The sequence below is a fragment of the Leuresthes tenuis genome, unplaced genomic scaffold, assembly GCF_036924035.1.
Source record: "Leuresthes tenuis unplaced genomic scaffold, fLeuTen1.0.hap1 SCAF_142, whole genome shotgun sequence".
Taxonomy (NCBI): Eukaryota; Metazoa; Chordata; class Actinopteri; order Atheriniformes; family Atherinopsidae; genus Leuresthes; species Leuresthes tenuis.
Genome location: NW_027325496.1, coordinates 45,687 through 62,171, shown reverse-complemented (window position 1 = coordinate 62,171; position 16,485 = coordinate 45,687). Strand labels below are relative to the sequence as shown.

Here is a 16,485-nt window from a genome sequence, read left to right as displayed (position 1 = left end):
CCTTTTGTTACCCTCTTTTTATACTGATTGCTGAAGATTAAGTTGTTCTTTCTCAAACTACAATTTTTTTTTAATTGTTGAAACTTGATTTGAAGTGGATAAATAAGGAGGACAAACAGTTTTAAGTCACGCTGATAGAAGAAATTAATTTTATAACAAAATCTGTATTTCGTCATATGTCGAGAGATGCTTATTGCTGAAGAAGTTCTTTCACATTCTACAAAGTACGTTGTTTATCGTTGAAACTTGATTAGACATGAATAAATATGAAGGACAAAGCAGTCTTAACTTGGTTTGAGTTAATTAATTCGTTTTATAGGAGAATCCGAATTCGTGCTTATTTTCGGATTCCTGAAGAATGAGTCTGGTTCTTTCTCATAATACAAAGTTTGTTGTTTATTGTTGAAACTTCATCAGAAGCGAAGAAATAAATGAATGCCTATCAACAAATGTGGGATCTAAACTCTACTGCTTCCTCTAAAATAATTTCTTTTCTCAATTCAGAAATGTGTGTGTGTAAGTCACAACACCCGTGACACCAAAACGGCTTTCTTTTCTCTCTTTTCTCTACACTCTGCACTATGAGCACACACACCAAATCAGAAAGGCTTTTTTCTCTCTTTTCTACATTATGGACTGTGGGGACACAAAACCGCTCTCTCTTTTTTTTTTTGATTGTGTGCCAGGGCGTTGTCTCACGTATTAGATTATGCTTAAGATACGAATGGGTTTATCAGTCACATCAGAATCCATACATACTGATCCTCCCGTAATAAAATGGTCGGATCTTATCAAACACACTTTGCTTCTTGTGACAATCAAGTCAGCGAAACAGCGTATACACGTCAAGACACTGAATCAAGTTTGCCACAAGAACTCATAAGTTTGGCAGTATTGCTCTGCCGTCAGCAATCATACACCCATTTTATTTTCGTGAGACGTGCAGGCACCTGTTCATCTACTGTTCTATCACTATGAATTAGTTTATCTATTATCAATAAGGATACTTCTACAACTACTATCAAAGTATGTCCAGACTTCTTATGTTGTCAGTTGCTATATATGAATAAGTGGATAGCTACTGACAAGCATTAAGCATGTCACACAGCCCAAACATATAACATTTCAGGACACACCACACAGTTAACAACCACAGTGAAGTGTCAAAGCCCAAACATTCAACAGGACACTTACACAACACATTCAAATCAAACAGTCAGACAACATACAAGAACATATACCCCAGCCGGCATTGCTCCCTGCCTATTTTCCTACAGCTCACTATGTGTGCGCACACCTTTATTCACAAACTCTTCAACTTATACTCTTTTACCGAAGCTGCTACAGCTCGATTGGCCGAATACCCTTAGATCCTATTTCGGTGAATTTGACATCTGCCTTACATGTAACAGATTAGCGGTTTAGCAGTTTTAATTTAGTTTGAGTGAAGGAATTCATTTTATAGCAAAATCCGAAATCGTGAAGCACTCATGAAAGTAAGCTTATTCTCGGATTCCTGAAACTTTAGATTTGCTCTTTCTTTTACTGCAAAGTACAACGTTGTTTTTTTTGTTTAAATCTTTCTAGACATGGTAAATATGAACGACAAAGCAGTTTTGACATAGTTTGAGTGAAGGAATTCATTTTATAGATAAAATCCCAAGAGTCTGCAGAGAAAAGAGAGTGAATGCGAAGTAGACTTTAACACGGCTATGGGAGCGGGCCGAGTGTCGGCTAACCGGGAGAATTGCTTGAAAGAAACGCGACACCGAATGAGCGGTCAGAACAAAGCCTCAATACGGGATTCTCGTGGTGTTTTTGTTGCTGCCTTGTCTTTTGCATAGAGTAAAAGAAAAGGCAGCCATCGAATAGGGCCCGATTGTTCCTACTTGGTCAGCCGAGGAGCAAGGGGGGGGGGCAAGCGTCTCAACCAAGCAAAGCTCACCATGGGGAAGGTGGCTATACCAACTAGCCTGATGCCCTGCTCCCGCAGTGACAGATAATCGTACTCTGGTTTCTCTTCATAACATACAAGTCTTTCGCCTTTTACTAAAGACTTCCGTGGAGAGCAGCACTAATGAGTTGTTTCAATTATATTACCGGGAGTTGTGTAAGTGTCCTGTTGAATGTTACATGTTTGGGCTTTGACACGCTTCACTGTGGTTGTTAACTGTGTGGTGTGTCCTGAAATGTTATATGTTTGGGCTGTGTGACATGCTTAATGCTTGTCAGTAGCTACCCACTTATTCATATATAGCAACTGACTACGTAAGAAGTCCGGACATACTTTGATAGAGTAGTTGTAGAAGTATCCTTATTGATAATAGATAAACTAATTCATAGTGATAGAACAGTAGATGAACAGGTGCCTGCACATGTCTCACGAAAATAAAATGGATGTATGATTGCTGACGGCAGAGCAATACTGCCAAACTTATGAGTTCTTTTGGCAAACTTGATTCAGTGTCTTGACGTGTATACGCTGTTTCGCTGACTTGATTGTCACAAGAAACAAAGTGTGTTTGATAAGATCCGACCATTTTATTACGGGATGATCAGTATGTATGGATTCTTATGTGACTGATAAACCCATTCGTATCTTAAGCACAATCTAATACGTGAGACAACGCCCTGGCACACGATAAAAAAAAAAAGAGAGAGCGGTTTTGTGTCCCCACAGTCCATAATGTAGAAAAGAGAGAAAAAAGCCTTTCTGATTTGGTGTGTGTGCTCATAGTGCAGAGTGTAGAGAAAAGAAAGCCGTTTTGGTGTCACGGGTGTTGTGACTTACACACACACATTTCTAAATTGAGAAAGGAAATTATTTTAGAGGAAGCACTAGAGTTTAGATCCCACATTTGTTGATAGGCATTCATTTATTTCTTCACTTCTGATAAAAATGATAAGACTGACCTAAAGAATTGGAGGCCCATCACACTTTTAAACTTTGACTGTAAACTTTTTAGCAAGGTTTTAACGACACGGATGTCCTCTGTTTTAGAGGAGGTAATTCACCCAGACCAGGCTTGTGTCATCTCAGAGAGACAACTCACCGACAGCCTCGTACTGATTCGAGACATCATTGATTACGCTAGAGACAGAAACACCCGGCTTGTCATCTTAAATTTAGACTTTGAAAAAGCTTTTGATCGGGTCTCGCATCAATATCTCTTTCAGGTGTTGCAGCCATCGAATAGGGCCCGATTGTTCCTACTTGGTGAGATTTGCTTGGTTGAGACGCTTGCTCCCCCCCCCTTGCTCCTCGGCTGACCAAGTAGGAACAATCGGGCCCTATTCGATGGCTGCCTTGTCTTTTACTCTGTGCAAAAGACAAGGCAGCCACAAACACCACGGGAACACCGTATTGAGGCTTTGTTCTGACCACTCATTCGGTGTCGCGTTTCTTTCAAGCAATTCTCCCGGTTAGCCCACACTCAGCTCGCTCCCAGAGCTGTGTTAAAGTCTACTTCGCATTCACTCTCTTTTCTCAGCAGATTAAAAGAAAGTTTCATCTTGGGCTCCCTGAAACTTCCATCCTGCATCGCTGTTTGCTTTTTCACAAGAGCAGAGAAGAGCGCACCGTTCCCAGCGGCACGGCAGTACTGGGTCGATGCTTGGAGTGAACGGAGCAAGCTTCTTTTTCAACTCCTATTCTTAAAAATCCATTTAATATGTAGTCCTCGTATAGAGGACATATTAAACTGATAAGAACAGATACTACACTTGATCTTAGCCAAAAGGCCGAGAAGCGATAACTGTCCACTGTTTCAGGTCCGAGGGCCCTTGCTGGCACAATGCGCACTTGTAGCAGTGTTCTTTTTATGGCCATAGGTGGCCAGAGTGTCACGTTGCACCTCCGCCCACCCGCTGCACTGAGCACTCTTCAGCCCTTTTAAATGGTATAACTTTGCACTCCCGCATGCTCCAGCAAGCACCATTCAAGCAACAACTTTGCACTCCAGCTTCGAACATCGGCACAATCGCAACAAGTAAGGCGACTCTACTCAGAGAAGTAACTCTGCACAGTAACAAAATGTATTTTGCACAGACAGAAAGGGCTTCACCCGCAAAGGTAAAGCCTGCCAAAAATAGAAACAACTCATTAGTGCTGCTCTCCACGAAAGTCTTTAGTAAAAGGCGAAAGACTTGTATGTTATGAAGAGAAACCAGAGTACGATTATCCGTCACTGCGGGAGCAGGGCATCAGGCTAGTTGCCATAGCCACCTTCCCCATGGTGAACGTTGCTTGGTTGAAACGCTTGCCCCTGTGCAATCGACAAGGCAGCAACAAAAACACCACGGGAACACCGTATTGAGGCTTTGTTCTGACCGCTCATTCGGTGTCGCGTTTCTTTCAAGCAATTCTCCCGGTTAGCCCACACTCGGCTCGCTCCCAGAGCCGTGTTAAAGCCTACTTCGCATTCACTCTCTTTTCTCAGCAGACTCTTGGGATTTTATCTGTAAAATGAATTCCTTCACTCAAACTATGTTAAAACTGCTTTGTCCTTCATATTTACCATGTCTAGAAAGATTTAATAAAAAAAAAAACAACGTTGTACTTTGCAGTAAAAGAAAGAGCAAATCTAAAGTTTCAGGAATCCGAGAATAAGCTTACTTTCATGAGTTCTTCACAATTTCGGATTTTGCGATAAAATGAATTCCTTCACTCGAACTAAATTAAAACTGCTAAACCGCTAATCTGTTACATGTAAGGCAGATGTCAAATTCACCGAAATAGGATCTAAGGGTATTCGGCCAATCGAGCTGTAGCAGCTTTGGTAAAAGAGTATAAGTTGAAGAGTTTGTGAATAAAGGTGTGCGCACACATAGTGAGCTGTAGGAAAATAGGCAGGGAGCAATGCCGGCTGGGGTATATGTTCTTGTATGTTGTCTGACTGTTTGATTTGAATGTGTTGTGTAAGTGTCCTGTTGAATGTTACATGTTTGGGCTTTGACACTTCACTGTGGTTGTTAACTGTGTGGTGTGTCCTGAAATGTTATATGTTTGGGCTGTGTGACATGCTTAATGCTTGTCAGTAGCTACCCACTTATTCATATATATAACAACTGACAACATAAGAAGTCTGGACATACTTTGATAGTAGTTGTAGAAGTATCCTTATTGATAATAGATAAACTAATTCATAGTGATAGAACAGTAGATGAACAGGTGCCTGCACATGTCTCACGAAAATAAAATGGGTGTATGATTGCTGACGGCAGAGCAATACTGCCAAACTTATGAGTTCTTGTGGCAAACTTGATTCAGTGTCTTGACGTGTATAGGCTGTTTCGCTGACTTGATTGTCACAAGAAACAAAGTGTGTTTGATAAGATCCGACCATTTTATTACGGGAGGATCAGTATGTATGGATTCTGATGTGACTGATAAACCCATTCGTATCTTAAGCACAATCTAATACGTGAGACAACGCCCTGGCACACGATAAAAAAAAAAAGAGAGAGCGGTTTTGTGTCCCCACAGTCCATAATGTAGAAAAGAGAGAAAAAAGCCTTTCTGATTTGGTGTGTGTGCTCATAGTGCAGAGTGTAGAGAAAAGAAAGCCGTTTTGGTGTCACGGGTGTTGTGACTTACACACACACATTTCTAAATTGAGAAAGGAAATTATTTTAGAGGAAGCACTAGAGTTTAGATCCCACATTTGTTGATAGGCATTCATTTATTTCTTCACTTCTGATAAAAATGATAAGACTGACCTAAAGAATTGGAGGCCCATCACACTTTTAAACTTTGACTGTAAACTTTTTAGCAAGGTTTTAACGACACGGATGTCCTCTGTTTTAGAGGAGGTAATTCACCCAGACCAGGCTTGTGTCATCTCAGAGAGACAACTCACCGACAGCCTCGTACTGATTCGAGACATCATTGATTACGCTAGAGACAGAAACACCCGGCTTGTCATCTTAAATTTAGACTTTGAAAAAGCTTTTGATCGGGTCTCGCATCAATATCTCTTTCAGGTGTTGCAGCCATCGAATAGGGCCCGATTGTTCCTACTTGGTGAGATTTGCTTGGTTGAGACGCTTGCTCCCCCCCCCTTGCTCCTCGGCTGACCAAGTAGGAACAATCGGGCCCTATTCGATGGCTGCCTTGTCTTTTACTCTGTGCAAAAGACAAGGCAGCCACAAACACCACGGGAACACCGTATTGAGGCTTTGTTCTGACCACTCATTCGGTGTCGCGTTTCTTTCAAGCAATTCTCCCGGTTAGCCCACACTCAGCTCGCTCCCAGAGCTGTGTTAAAGTCTACTTCGCATTCACTCTCTTTTCTCAGCAGATTAAAAGAAAGTTTCATCTTGGGCTCCCTGAAACTTCCATCCTGCATCGCTGTTTGCTTTTTCACAAGAGCAGAGAAGAGCGCACCGTTCCCAGCGGCACTGCAGTACTGGGTCGATGCTTGGAGTGAACGGAGCAAGCTTCTTTTTCAACTCCTATTCTTAAAAATCCATTTAATATGTAGTCCTCGTATAGAGGACATATTAAACTGATAAGAGCAGATACTACACTTGATCTTAGCCAAAAGGCCGAGAAGCGATAACTGTCCACTGTTTCAGGTCCGAGGGCCCTTGCTGGCACAATGCGCACTTGTAGCAGTGTTCTTTTTATGGCCATAGGTGGCCAGAGTGTCACGTTGCACCTCCGCCCACCCGCTGCACTGAGCACTCTTCAGCCCTTTTAAATGGTATAACTTTGCACTCCCGCATGCTCCAGCAAGCACCATTCAAGCAAAAACTTTGCACTCCAGCTTCGAACATCGGCACAATCGCAACAAGTAAGGCGACTCTACTCAGAGAAGTAACTCTGCACAGTAACAAAATTTATTTTGCAGAGACAGAAAGGGCTTCACCCGCAAAGGTAAAGCCTGCCAAAAATAGAAACAACTCATTAGTGCTGCTCTCCACGAAAGTCTTTAGTAAAAGGCGAAAGACTTGTATGTTATGAAGAGAAACCAGAGTACGATTATCCGTCACTGCGGGAGCAGGGCATCAGGCTAGTTGCCATAGCCACCTTCCCCATGGTGAGCGTTGCTTGGTTGAAACGCTTGCCCCTGTGCAATCGACAAGGCAGCAACAAAAACACCACGGGAACACCGTATTGAGGCTTTGTTCTGACCGCTCATTCGGTGTCGCGTTTCTTTCAAGCAATTCTCCCGGTTAGCCCACACTCGGCTCGCTCCCAGAGCCGTGTTAAAGCCTACTTCGCATTCACTCTCTTTTCTCAGCAGACTCTTGGGATTTTATCTGTAAAATGAATTCCTTCACTCAAACTATGTTAAAACTGCTTTGTCCTTCATATTTACCATGTCTAGAAAGATTTAATAAAAAAAAAAACAACGTTGTACTTTGCAGTAAAAGAAAGAGCAAATCTAAAGTTTCAGGAATCCGAGAATAAGCTTACTTTCATGAGTTCTTCACAATTTCGGATTTTGCGATAAAATGAATTCCTTCACTCGAACTAAATTAAAACTGCTAAACCGCTAATCTGTTACATGTAAGGCAGATGTCAAATTCACCGAAATAGGATCTAAGGGTATTCGGCCAATCGAGCTGTAGCAGCTTTGGTAAAAGAGTATAAGTTGAAGAGTTTGTGAATAAAGGTGTGCGCACACATAGTGAGCTGTAGGAAAATAGGCAGGGAGCAATGCCGGCTGGGGTATATGTTCTTGTATGTTGTCTGACTGTTTGATTTGAATGTGTTGTGTAAGTGTCCTGTTGAATGTTACATGTTTGGGCTTTGACACTTCACTGTGGTTGTTAACTGTGTGGTGTGTCCTGAAATGTTATATGTTTGGGCTGTGTGACATGCTTAATGCTTGTCAGTAGCTACCCACTTATTCATATATATAACAACTGACAACATAAGAAGTCTGGACATACTTTGATAGTAGTTGTAGAAGTATCCTTATTGATAATAGATAAACTAATTCATAGTGATAGAACAGTAGATGAACAGGTGCCTGCACATGTCTCACGAAAATAAAATGGGTGTATGATTGCTGACGGCAGAGCAATACTGCCAAACTTATGAGTTCTTGTGGCAAACTTGATTCAGTGTCTTGACGTGTATACGCTGTTTCGCTGACTTGATTGTCACAAGAAACAAAGTGTGTTTGATAAGATCCGACCATTTTATTACGGGAGGATCAGTATGTATGGATTCTGATGTGACTGATAAACCCATTCGTATCGTAAGCATAATCTAATACGTGAGACAACGCCCTGGCACACAATCAAAAAAAAAAAGAGAGAGCGGTTTTGTGTCCCCACAGTCCATAATGTAGAAAAGAGAGAAAAAAGCCTTTCTGATTTGGTGTGTGTGCTCACAGTGCAGAGTGTAGAGAAAAGAGAGAAAAGAAAGCCATTTTGGTGTCACGGGTGTTGTGACTTACACACACACATTTCTGAATTGAGAAAGGAAATTATTTTAGAGGAAGCACTAGAGTTTAGATCCCACATTTGTTGATAGGCATTCATTTATTTCTTCACTTCTGATGAAGTTTCAACAATAAACAACAAACTTTGTATTATGAGAAAGAACCAGACTCATTCTTCAGGAATCCGAAAATAAGCTCTATTTTACGAGTTATGCACGAATTCGGATTCTCCTATAAAACGAATTCCTTAACTCTAACCAAGTTAAGACTGCTTTGTCCTTCATATTTATTCATGTCTAATCAAGTTTCAACGATAAACAACGTTGTACTTTGTAGAATGAGAAAGAACTTCTTCAGCAATAAGCATCTCTCGACATATGACGAAATACAGATTTTGCTATAAAATTAATTCCTTCTATCAGCCTGACTTAAAACTGTTTGTCCTCCTTATTTATCCACTTCAAATCAAGTTTCAACAATTAAAAAAATGTTGTAGTTTGAGAAAAAACAACTTAATCTTAAGCAATCAGTAGGGTAAGAAAGGGTAAGAAAAGGTGCCAAATGCCAACCATACATCACTAAAAGGTGGAGCGGAAGTATTCGGCTGCAAGTAGGTGCGAATGCCTGACAATGTATGATCAAAAGAGGGAGCGGAGGTTTTCGGCTGCAAGGTCTGAATGTCCAACCATAATTTGTAAAAACCGGGGAAGAAAAGGCTCGAAAGCCCGACTATACACCATCAAAAGCGGGAGCGGAGGTGTTCGGCTGCAAGTAGGTGTGAATGTTCGACCACAATTTGTAAAAAGCGGGTAAGAAAAGGTTCGAATGCCCGACTATATATTAACCAAAGCAGGAGGAGAGGTCTTCGGATAAGAGTGGGTGAGAATTTACAACCATAATCTATAAAATGCGGTGAAAAAAAAGGTGTGAATACCCCATAGAACACTAAAAGGTAGAGCGGAAGTGTTCGGCTGCAAGAAGGTGTGAATGTCTGACCATAGTTTGTAAAAAGCGGGTAAGAAAAGGTTCGAATGCCCGAACATACACCATCAAAGGAGGGAGCGGAGGTGTTCCGCTGTAAGAAGGTGTGAATGTCCGACCATAGTTGGCAAAAAGCAGGTAAGAAAAGGTTAAAATACCCGATTGTACACAATCAATAGCGGGAGCAGAGTTGTTCCGCTACTAAAAGGTGTGAAAGTCCGACCATGGTTTGTAAAAAGCGGGTAAGAAAAGGTGCGAATGCCCGACAATGTATGATCAAAAGAGGGAGCGGAGGTTTTCGGCTGAAACAAGGTCTGAATGTCCATCCATATTTTGTAAAAATCTGGGAAGAAAAGGCTCGAAAGCCCGACTATACACCATCAACAGCTGGAGCGGATGTGTTCAACTGCAAGAAGGTCTGAATGTCCATCAATAATTGCTAGAAAACATGGAAGAGAATTTTCGAATATCAAACCGCACATGATCATAAGCGGGAGAGGAGGTGTTCAAATGCAAGAAGGTGTGAATGTCCACCCATAATTACTGCAAAATGGGTAAGAAAAGGTACGAATGCCCAACCATACATGATCCTAACAGGGAGCGGAGGTGTTTGGCTGCGACAAGGTGTGTATGTCCACCCATAATTAATGAAAAGCGGGCAACAAGTAGGTTTGAATAACCATCATCAAAAGCAGGAGTGGATGTGTTCGGCTACAAGAAGGTTTGAATGTCTGACCATAGTTTGTAAAAAGCGGGTAAGAAAAGGTTCGAATGCCCGAACATACACCATCAAAGGAGGGAGCGGAGGTGTTCCGCTGTAAGAAGGTGTGAATGTCCAACCATAATTGGCAAAAAGCAGGTAAGAAAAGTTTTAAATACCCTATTGTACACAATCAATAGCGGGAGCAGAGTTGTTCCGCTACTAAAAGGTGTGAAAGTCCGACCATGAATTGTAAAAAGCGGGTAAGAAAAGGTGCGAATGCCCGACAATGTATGATCAAAAGAGGGAGCGGAGGTTTTCGGCTGAAAGAAGGTCTGAATGTCCATCCATAATTTGTAAAAATCGGGGAAGAAAAGGCTCGAAAGCCCGACTATACACCATCAACAGCTGGAGCGGAGGTGTTCAGCTGCAAGAAGGTCTGAATGTCCATCAATAATTGCTAGAAAACATGGAAGAGAATTTTCGAATATCAAACCGCACATGATCATAAGCGGGAGAGGAGGTGTTAAAATGCAAAAAGGTGTGAATGTCCACCCATAATTACTGCAAAATGGGTAAGAAAAGGTACGAATGCCCAACCATACATCATCAAAAGCAGGAGTGGATGTGTTCGGCTACAAGAAGGTTTTAATGTCCGACCATAGTTTGTAAAAAGCGGGTAAGAAAAGGTTCGAAAGCCCGAACATACACCATCAAAAGAGGGAGCGGCGGTGTTCCACTGTAAGAAGGTGTGAATGTCTGACCATAGTTGGTAAAAAGCGGGTAAGAAAAGGTGAAAATACCCGATTGTACACAATCAATAGCGGGAGCAGAGTTGTTCCGCTACTAAAAGGTGTGAAAGTCCGACCATGGTTTGTAAAAAGCGGGTAAGAGAAGGTGCGAATGCCCGACAATGTATGATCAAAAGAGGGAGCGGAGGTTTTCGGCTGCAAGAAGGTCTGAATGTCCAACCATAATTTTGTAAAAACCGGGGAAGAAAAGGCTCGAAAGCCCGACTATACATCATCAAAAGCGGGAGCGGAGGTGTTCAGCTGCAAGGAGGTCTGAATGTCCATCAATAATTGCTAGAAAACATGAAAGAAAATTTTCGAATATCAAACTGCACATGATCATAAGCGGGAGAGGAGGTGTTCAGCTGCAAGAAGGTGTGAATGTCTACCCATAATTACTGAAAAATGGGTAAGAAAAGGTTCGAATGCCCGAATATACATCATCAAAAGCGGAAGCGGAGGTGTTCGGCTGCAAGAAGGTGTGAACGTCCGACCAAAGTTTGTAAAAAGCAGTGAAGAAAAGTTTCGAATATCCAACCAAACATAATCAAAAGCAGAGCTGTTCGACTGCAAGTAGGTGTGAATGTCAGATCATAATTTGCAAAAAGCTGATGAGAAAGGGTGAGAATGCCCGACTATACACCATCAAATGCGGGAGCGGAAGTGTTCGGCTGTGAGTAGGTGTGAATGTCAAACCATAATTGCTGAAAAATGTGTTAGAAAAGACTAGAATGCCGGACCATACATCATCAAAAGCGGGAAAAGTGGTGTTCGGCTGCAAGTAGGTGTGAATGTCCAGCCATAATTACTCACAAACCGGTAAGAAAAGGTAGTATTGCCAGACCATACATTATCAAAACAGGGAGCGGAGGTGGTTCAGCTGCAAGGTTTGAATGTCTGACTAAAGTTTATAAAAAGCGGGGTAAGACAAGGTGCGAATGCCTGACAATGTATGATCAAATGAGGGAGCGGAGGTTTTCGGCTGCAAGGTCTGAATGTACAACCATAATTTGTAAAAAGCGGGTAAGAAAAGGTTTGAATGCCCGACTATATATTAACAAAAGCAGGAGGAGAGGTCTTCGGATGAGTGGGTGAGAATTTCCAACCATAATCAATAAAATGCGGTGAAAAAAAAGGTGTGAATACCCCATAGAACACTAAAAGGTGGAGCAGAAGTGTTCGGCTGCAAGAAGGTGTGACTGTTCGACTATATTTGGTGAAAAGCAGGTGAAGCAAGGTCTGAATGCCCAACCTTACATCATCAAAAACGAGATCAGAGGTGTTTGGCTGCAAGAAGGCCATAGTTTGCCAAAAGCGGGTAAGCTGCGAATGACCGACTAAATATCAAAAAAAGTGGGGGCGGAGGTTTTCGGATGCAAGTGGGTGTGAATATCCCACCATACAAGTATGGTGGAGAGGAAGCTGTGAATGGCCGACCATAGTTTGGAAAAAGCGGGTAAGAAAAGGTTTGAATGCCCGAACATACACCATCAAAAGAGGGAGTGGAGGTGTTCCGCTGTACGAAGGTGTGAATGTCCGACCATACTTGGTAAAAAGCGGGTAAGAAAAGGTTAAAATACCCGACTGTACACAATCAATAGCGGGAGCGGATGTGTTCGGCTACAAGAAGGTGTGACAGTCCGACCATGGTTTGTAAAAAGCGGGTAAGAAAAGGTGCGAATGTCCGACAATGTATGATCAAAAGAGAGAGCGGAGGTTTTCGGATACACGAAGGTTTGAATGTCCTACCATAGTTTGTAAATAGCGGGTAAGAAAAGGTTCGAATGCCCGACTATACACCATAAAAAGCGGGAGCGGAGGTGTTCCACTGTAAGACGGTGTGAATGTCCGACCATAGTTGGTAAAAAGTGGGTAAGAAAAGGTTAAAATACCCGACTGTACACAATCAATAGCGGGAGCGGAGTTGTTCGGCTACAAGAAGGTGTGAAAGTCCGACCATGGTTTGTAAAAAGCAGTTAAGAAAAGGTTCGAATATCCAACCAAACATAATCAAAAGCGGGAGCAGAGCTGTTCGACTGCAAGTATGTGTGATTGTCCAGCCATAATTACTCACAAACGGGGGAAGAAAAGGTAGTATTGCCAGACCATACATGATCAAAACAGGGAGCGGAGGTTCAGCTGCAAGGTGTGAATGTCTGACTATAGTTTGTAAAAAGCGGGTAAGACAAGGTGCGAATGCCCAACAATGTATGATCAAAAGAGAGAGCGGAGGTGTTCGGCTGCAAGGTCTGAATGTCCAACCATAATTTGTAAAAACCGGGTAAGAAAAGGCTCGAAAGCCCGACTATACATCATCAAAAGCGGGAGCGGAGGTGTTCAGCTGCAAGAAGGTGTGAATGTTCGACTAAAGTTTGTAAAAAGCTGGTAAGACAAGGAGCGATGTCCCGACATTGTATGATCAAAAGCGGGAGCGGAGGTGTCCAGCTGTGAGTAGGTGTGAATGTCCGACCATAATTGCTGAAAAATGTGTTAGAAAAGGTAAGAATACTGGACCATACATCATCAAAAGCGGGAGAGGTGGTGTTCGGCTGCAAGAAGGTGTGAAAGTCCAACAATGGTTTGTAAAAAGCGGGTAAAAAAAGGTTCGAATGCCCGAATATACATCATCAAAAGCGGAAGCGGAGGTGTTCGGATGCAAGAAGGTGTGAACGTCCGACCAAAGTTTGTAAAAAGCAGTGAAAAGCGAGAAAAAGCATTTCGTGAGTTCTGCATGATTTGGGATTTTGCTTATATAATGCATTACTTCACTCAAACTATGTTAAAACTGATTTGTCCTTCATATTTACCATGTCTAGAAATATTTTTTTAAAAAAAACAACGTTGTACTTTGCAGTAAAAGAAAGATCAAATCTAAAGTTTCAGGAATCCGAGTATAAGCCTGCTTTCATGAGTTCTGCACGATTTCGGATTTTGCTATAAAATGAATTGCTTTGCTCAAACCAAGTTAGAACTGCTTTGTCCTTCCATATTCATCAATGTCTAGATCGACTTCAACAAAGAAAAACATTGGACTTTGAAGTAGAAGAAGTTGAAATCCATCTACACATTGATAAATATGAAGGACAAAGCAGTTCCCACTTGCCCATAAGAAAATAAGCTTATTCTTGGATTCCTGATCCTTCAGTGTTGCTCTTTCTTCTACTGCAAAATACAATGTTGTTCTTTGTTGAAGTCGATCTAGACATTGATAAATATGAAGGAAAAAGCAGTTTTAACTTGGTTTGAGTGAATGAATTCATTTTATACATAAAATCCGAAATCGTGCAGAACTCATGAAAATAAGCTTATTCTCGGATTCCTAAAACTTTTGATTTGCTCTTTCTTTTATTGCAAAGTACAACGTTGTTTTTTTGTTTAAATCTATCAAGACATTGATAAATATGAAGGTAAAAGCCGTTTTAACATAGTTTGAGTGAAGGAATCAATTTTATAGATAAAATCCCAAATCATGCAGAACTCCTCAAAAGGGAGGTATGGCTTAATCACAAGTGTGGCTCTTTCTCATTCAGGGTAATATGAGGAAGTTTATGCTTGAAATATATGTAGAAATGGGTACATATGAAGGACAAAGCAGTGTTAACTTAGTTTGAGTGAAGGAATTCATTTTATACATAAAATCCCAAATCATGCAGAACGTATGAAAAGAAGCTTATTCTCGGATTCCTGATCCTTCAGTTTTGCTCTTTCTTCTACTGCAAAATACAATGTTGTTCTTTGTTGAAGTTGATCTAGACATTGATAAATATGAAGGAAAAAGCAGTTTTAACTTGGTTTGAGTGAATGAATTCATTTTATACATAAAATCCGAAATCGTGCAGAACTCATGAAAATAAGCTTATTCTCGGATTCCTAAAACTTTTGATTTGCTCTTTCTTTTATTGCAAAGTACAACGTTGTTTTTTTGTTTAAATCTATCAAGACATTGATAAATATGAAGGTAAAAGCCGTTTTAACATAGTTTGAGTGAAGGAATCAATTTTATAGATAAAATCCCAAATCATGCAGAACTCCTCAAAAGGGAGGTATGGCTTAATCACAAGTGTGGCTCTTTCTCATTCAGGGTAATATGAGGAAGTTTATGCTTGAAATATATGTAGAAATGGGTACATATGAAGGACAAAGCAGTGTTAACTTAGTTTGCGTGAAGAAATTCATTTTATACATAAAATCCAAAATCGTGCAGTACTCATGAAAATAAGCTTATTCTCGGATTCCTAAAACTTTTGATTTGCACTTTCTTTTACTGCAAAGTACAACGTTGTTTTTTGTTGAAATCTATCTAGACATTGATAAATACCAGCCGAAACTCTGCTGCCGCTTTTGATAATTTATGGTTGGGCATTCTTACCTTTTCTTACCCGATTTTTACAAATTATGATCTTACATTCACACCTACTTGCAGTCGAACATCTTCTCATCCACTTATGATCATGTGCGGTTGGGCTTTCGCACCTTTTCTTACCCATTTTTCAGTAATTATGGGTGGACATTCAGACCTTCTTGCAGCCGAAAACCTCCGCTCCTCTTTTGATCATACATTGTCGGGCATTCACACCTTGTCTTACCCGCTTTTTACAAACTTTAGTCGGACATTCAAACCTTCTTGCAGCTGAACCACCTCCGCTCCCTGTTTTGATCATATATGGTCTGGCAATAGTACCTTTTCTTACCCGTTTGTGAGTAATTATGGCTGGACATTCACACCTTCTTGCAGCCGAACACAACCTCTACCGCTTTTGATGATATATGGTCCGGCATTCTTACCTTTTCTAACACATTTTTCAGCAATTATGGTCGGAGATTCACACCTACTCACAGACGAACACCTCCGCTCCCACATTTGATAGTGTATAGTCGGGCATTCTCACCCTTTCTCATCAGCTTTTTGCAAATTATGATCTGATATTCACACCTACTTGCAGTCGAACATCTCTGCTCCCGCTTTTGATTATGTTTGGTTGGATATTCGAACATTTTCTTAATGCTTTTTACAAACTTTGGTCGGACGTTCACACCGTCTTGCAGCCGAACACCTCCGCTTCCGCTTTTGATGGTATATAGTCGGGCATTCGAGCCTTTTCTTACCCACCTTTTACTTACTATGGTTGGACATTCAAACCTTCTTGTAGCCGAACACATCCGCTCCTGCTTTTGATGATGTATGATTTGGCATTCGCACCTTTTCTTACCCATTTTTCAGTAATTATTGGTCGGACATTCAGACCTTCTTGCAGCTGAACACCTCCTCTCCCACTTATGATTATGTGTGGTTTGATTTTCGAAAATTTTTTTTCATGTTTTCTAGCAATTATTGATGGACATTTAGACCTTCTTGCAGCTGAACACCACCTCTCCCGATTTTGATTATGTATGGACCGGCATTTTTACCTTTTCTAACACATTTTTCAGAAATTATGGTTGGAGATTCACACCTACTCATAGCCGAACAACTCCGCTACCGCATTTGATGGTGTATAGTCGGGCATTCTCACCCTTTCTCATCAGCTTTTTGCAAATTATGATCTGACATTCACACCTACTTCCAGTCGAACACCTCCGCTCCCGCTTTTGATTATGTTTGGTTAGATATTCGAAC

The 16,485-nt window shown here is 41.2% G+C and overlaps 5 non-coding genes across 5 annotated transcripts; 1 reads left to right on the top strand and 4 right to left on the bottom strand.

Moving 5' to 3' along the window:
- The first annotated feature begins 2,005 nt into the window (after positions 1-2,005).
- On the top strand, positions 2,006-2,121 carry LOC140287531 (U5 spliceosomal RNA). Its single transcript, XR_011911682.1, has one exon. It is a non-coding gene; the product is annotated as a U5 spliceosomal RNA (small nuclear RNA).
- A 1,448-nt stretch (positions 2,122-3,569) lies between these two features.
- LOC140287535 (U2 spliceosomal RNA) lies at positions 3,570-3,753 on the bottom strand. The gene has a single exon (XR_011911685.1). It is a non-coding gene; the product is annotated as a U2 spliceosomal RNA (small nuclear RNA).
- A 308-nt stretch (positions 3,754-4,061) lies between these two features.
- LOC140287528 (U5 spliceosomal RNA) lies at positions 4,062-4,175 on the bottom strand. Its single transcript, XR_011911679.1, has one exon. It is a non-coding gene; the product is annotated as a U5 spliceosomal RNA (small nuclear RNA).
- A 2,199-nt stretch (positions 4,176-6,374) lies between these two features.
- LOC140287537 (U2 spliceosomal RNA) lies at positions 6,375-6,558 on the bottom strand. Its single transcript, XR_011911687.1, has one exon. It is a non-coding gene; the product is annotated as a U2 spliceosomal RNA (small nuclear RNA).
- A 308-nt stretch (positions 6,559-6,866) lies between these two features.
- Positions 6,867-6,980, bottom strand: LOC140287527 (U5 spliceosomal RNA). Its single transcript, XR_011911678.1, has one exon. It is a non-coding gene; the product is annotated as a U5 spliceosomal RNA (small nuclear RNA).
- Between the last annotated feature and the right edge of the window lie 9,505 nt (positions 6,981-16,485).